The 5,253-nt window shown below is 36.8% G+C and overlaps 1 pseudogene; it reads right to left on the minus strand.

The window, feature by feature from the left end:
* Positions 1-265: 265 nt before the first annotated feature.
* Positions 266-762, minus strand: LOC106634281 (large ribosomal subunit protein eL33-like; annotated as a pseudogene).
* Between the last annotated feature and the right edge of the window lie 4,491 nt (positions 763-5,253).

A 5,253-nucleotide genomic window follows, 5' to 3' on the forward strand; every position in this document is an offset into this window, starting at 1 on the left:
AGAGAGTTCATATTTCTGAAACCTGGAACAGTCAATCAAGTTCCTTTTAGGGTAAATAAAAGAGTCTCACTTTAAATGAGCTGAAGCAAAGTTTTAAAGCACATACAGTACTTGGAATCCCAGCAGCAGGAAACAGAAACCCTGACCTGAAGAACAAAGGTAGTTTCTCTTTTGTCTCTGTTTCTCTCCCACTATATGATAGCATATGGTCTCTCAGGACATCTTCTCCCTGCTCATGTATTTTACTCTCTTTTTCTTTCCTCAACTATCTTTGTTTCTTTGTGCTCAGTGTCACCCCTCCACAGACCCTGGATTTCCATGCCCTCAGTTTAAGCCAGACACAGAGGATTTCTATCCTTTTCTGAATCCTGATTCTTATTTTTTTTTACAAGAGCACAAATCCACTTTTATTTATTTACTTTTCATTAGTTTAAATCCTTGAGGGATACAGCATCACACAGATTTTGTGTCCAATGGCCTTAGCAGGAGGATTGCTTTGGAATTTGGAACAAACCATGCCACCGTTTCCATGGGCCTGAATTACCTTTCCCCAGATTATTATGGCTTTGTTTGGTTTACCACCAGGAGTCACTGTGTTGTTCTTCCCTTTGTATACATAAGCACATTTCTTGCCCAAATAGAATTCAGTTTCATCTCAGGCATAAACACCTTCAATTTTAAGAAGAAATGTATGCTCCCTTTGGTTCTAGAGACCCCACTTACAGACAGCAAAATGACCTTGGACCATAGCCTTCCAGACATCTTTGCCTTTTAGAAGTCCTGTTCCCAACAGGTCTCCACAGGCTGCAAGATGGTGGAAGGAATCTGATTCTTAATTTCTAGGACAGAAAATATGGTTGCCCTAGCTTGGTACATATGTTGTCCTCTAACAGTCAGCAGTGACCAGTTGCTTGGAGTGACAATGAGGCACTTATCACAGAGAACTGATATGGCTGTCACTTTTGTGGGTGAATATTCATGGGCAGGTCAAATCCACAACTAGTAGTCTATTCAAAGCCTTATGTTAATTGTGTAGTTACATGGCATTTTGTTAAAATATAATATTCTCTCCCTTAGAGGATTTAGGGGTTGAATCTCAAGTTGAAATGAAGTGTTTGTGTTACATCTTAAAATGATGAAATCCACATAGATACATTCCACTTACATTATTCTTAAAATCTACCTTTACCCAAGTCAGGCCTTTTGGAGGGTCCAACAACAAAGCAAAACAAGGTGAGAACAGCGCCACATTCTGTCCCACCCCTATACAGAATCAGTGCCAACCACCTTTGGTCCACACATTATCGGACATCTTTGGATGAGGACAGGGTACTTCAGTTTTGAGTACACTTTTCTTGCAACTTGTAAAGCAAGAAATAGAGCTGGAGAAAGGCATCTAGAAACATTTGCTTTCGATTGACTAAGCTTTTATCTATATATGAATTCCTCAAATAAATAGATACAATAATGTAAATATATACAAATGTCTATATATATACAGTATTGTCCTGAAGACTAAATGAGATGATACATGTAAAACACTTAGAACAATGCCTGGCACTAAGTAACATGTCAAATGTTAGCTATCATGTGGCAACATCTTAGCACCATCAGCAGTTGAGGTTCTCAAGAAGTGAACTGGATCAAACTTTGAAGTGGCTAGTAATGAACGACACTGACTGCTACCGCAGTGCTGTAAGCTTTGGTTGTAGGTAGAAATGATCTTATTGAAGATGTGATGGGCTTCCATGTATATGGATATATTTAGCAGATATATTTAAGGACCAGACATAGGCTTCTTTTTATGCTGTAAAAATAAGATGTAGAAATTTAGAATTGACTGTAAATTCAATCTCCAAAATAAAATCTAATTAATTTAAGTAAAAATTCCTTTTGTTTCCCAGGCCCTTTCATTTTCCTTCATTATATATATATATATGTGTGTATATATGTATATATATACATATATACATATATACGTATATGTATATATATGTGTATATGTATATATATATATATACACATTTTTAGAGAGACTCTCCAATTTTTAAAATTTGATCTGTTGGCATGTGTTCTTATTCATTCTAATATGCAGGTTGTATTTTGTCCCTAATTTATATGTGCTGACAAGAGAAATGTATGTCTGAATTGGGGGGATGAGTAATTTTAATCTGATGGCACATTGGGGAAGAAGACATTGTATGTGAGTGACATTTTTTCAGAGTGTAATTATCAGTGTTACTCTAAGGCAGAAATGAAAAAATCAATCTTTTTTCCACAAGTAAATGGAAATAGATTTTAGTTGTATTAATGAGAATCAGGTTAAAGCCCTTTGTTTATAGGTGTATGTGTTGTTAGTTAAAATTGAGTTTTTCTTTTCAGTGTTTGCTATTTGGGGAGCTCTGTAATTGCTCAATTATATCCCAAAGGTAGTGTCTCAGTAGACTTCTTTCTGATTGAATACTCTTAAGAAATTCAGTGCTGACTTTTTAAAATAAAGGCTCTGGATTGTTCTCTTGTCTTTTTCAGTTATTCAAAATAATTACATGGTTTCATCATTGTTGTAGTTATACTACAATTTCTGGGATAATAAACAAATACTAAAACAACAAAAAATGAAAAAATAAGATCCCAAAGTGGTGGGAAAAATCTACTTAACTCATAAGTCCACAGGAGGGCTATACTAGGATTTGTCAGAAAAAAGGGCATAATCCCTCTCCTCTTCAACTAACCTGGGAATCTGAAAAATGTGAGGAGAGTGTAAAGTTAGAGTTATGAAGCCCTGAAATAATGTCTCAGAATAGTGAAAAAAGTATGGTAGTTGGTGTCAATTGGCACACAGGAGCCATCTCAACCTCTTCTCTTTTGCCACTTTTTTGTGAAAGAGGTAAAAGAAATAAATACTAATATTCCTGGTCTCTCCTATAACTACGGTTGTCCATGTGACACAATTCCAGTCAGCTAGATGGATGAAGAAGTCTGCCAGGAGCTTCTGCAAAAGGTCTCTCTTACTTACAGAGGGATAAATATGTGAGGAGTACTCTCTAGTACAGCTCCTTTACTGTTCTTTCTGACTTGAATGTGGAAATGTGATGTTCTGCTGCTTGGAACTGAAGCAGCCATGTTGTGACCATAAGGCAGTAACCTAAAGCAGAAAAACCTACAGGCTGACGATGCCAGAATAGAACGATAGAAAGATCCTGAATTTTTGAAGGCTTCATCGAGTCATCACACCAAACATGGAACCACCAGTTTTCTTGTTGTGTAAAATAATGGAATTTATTTATTATTTAAACCACTGGTAGCCGTGAATTCTCTAACTGTAGCCAAAAACACTCCTAGCCAATACAAAAAGAGTAGAACTAATATCCTATAACATGCTATCCCTGGTTATATACAGATACCAGGAGACCACAGTAGTGCCTTTCAATCCATTGTGCATAAAAATACATAAGAAGAAACAACCTTATTGGTTTATAAAAAGTAGGAAAGGATGCAGTATGCTCCATAGAGACTCTGATGGGCTACTGAAAACGAGTAATAATCACAAAATATATTGGAAGCAGCATTAGTATGATGGTTGTAGCAGATTGTATTATTGGCCTCAAATCTCCACCCTTCTCTGTAGCCACACATTTTGCCATGTGTGTCTGTAGTAACTCTCACCTCCTTCTTTACCCCTTGACGTCAGGCTTGGCCATAAGCCTTGCTTTGGCCAATGGGTATAATTGGTTATAACATTAAGTGGGGACTTGAAATGCACTTGCATAGTGCATCTTGCCTTCTTAACCTTCTACCATCACCATAAGAACATATCTTGACTACTCTGCTGATTCCAGCCGGGGAAGCTCTGCTGAGGCCAGCCCAGATCAGCTAACCCACAGATATGCAAGAAATAAACAGTTCTTTGTTGTTTGGCACTGGGTTTTTTTTGTGATTATTCATTACACAGAATTTATACAGCAATATATAACTGAAAGAGACTCTAGGTTAAGAGACTCTAGGACCAGACTGATGGGTTTTGACTTCCTGCTCTGTACTGTGTGAGTGGGCAAGGTAAGATTGGAAATGTCAACCTAATACTGAAGCCCTTGCTGTTAATCATTATTCTATACTATCTCTGCCAAGTACACTCTGGTAGAAATGTATAGAAAGGTGATGTTCAAATCTGGGGCCCCATAAGAGCAGTTGTTCATATTTAGTGGAGATTTCTGGAAGGAGGGCATCTTAACCGTGAACTCCAGAAAAAGAGCTATCCAAAAACATAAATAAATTATATATTTATTGCACACTGACTTTTTTCTTAAAATGGACATGTTAGTTTTCAAGCTTGACAAAGTAATGATATGTCAAAAGGTGATGGTGAATGAATATCAGGGAATACCTGCATACAGAAATGTGGCATATACAAAAAGTTGTGAGTAAGTTGGAGGATAGCTCCTGAGACTTGATCAGATCCACTGCAGGAGGGACTTCACATCTGATTTCACAGTCCGGTGTATCACAGGTGGGTGAAGGGACCCTAGGGTAGGAGCTCTAAGCCAACTACAGGTGCTGAACATACCTTCCATCCAGTATGTTTCACTCTCAACAGTACAAACATCTGTGTATCCAGGTCCTTATTTATCCTAAACCAAGTTAGCGATTTGATTGATTGGCATGTGTGTGAGTCTTACCATCAGTGTGTCTCTAATATAACTGTAAATCCACTTCAGAATTTTTTTTACAGATACATGCTTGCAAAGACAAATGTAGGAGGATTTTCACTGCAGCTTGATTTTCATAGCTCATCAGTGAGGAAATGGTTACATAATTAATGTATAGCCTGGCATATCCAAGGAATGAATACAAACCAGCCATTTAAAGGAATGGGATAAGGTGGACCTATATGTATTGATAGACAACAAATGCAAGACACATTGCTAAAGGTGAAAAAAAGCCAAATGGATGTAAAATAGCTTGTAACATATATTTTCACTTATGTCAAACAAAGGAATAAACTCACCTTCATATATAGTCACAGATTTATAAATACACATAGGTGTCCCTAGAGAAATGTATCTTTTTACTTCTTATAATTAATCTAATCTTCCTCTTGATCTCTCACCTGAATGAATAATGGAGAGAAACTTAATCCTACTAATTAATCATATCTTACTCATACAGAAATATTTTGCTTTAAATTTTTGTTTTGAATTTATAAGTTCACAGGAAATTGCCAAAAATATACAGGTAGGTCCCATGTACCCTCAC

The sequence above is a fragment of the Pan paniscus genome, chromosome X (assembly GCF_029289425.2).
Source record: "Pan paniscus chromosome X, NHGRI_mPanPan1-v2.0_pri, whole genome shotgun sequence".
NCBI lineage: Eukaryota > Metazoa > Chordata > Mammalia > Primates > Hominidae > Pan > Pan paniscus.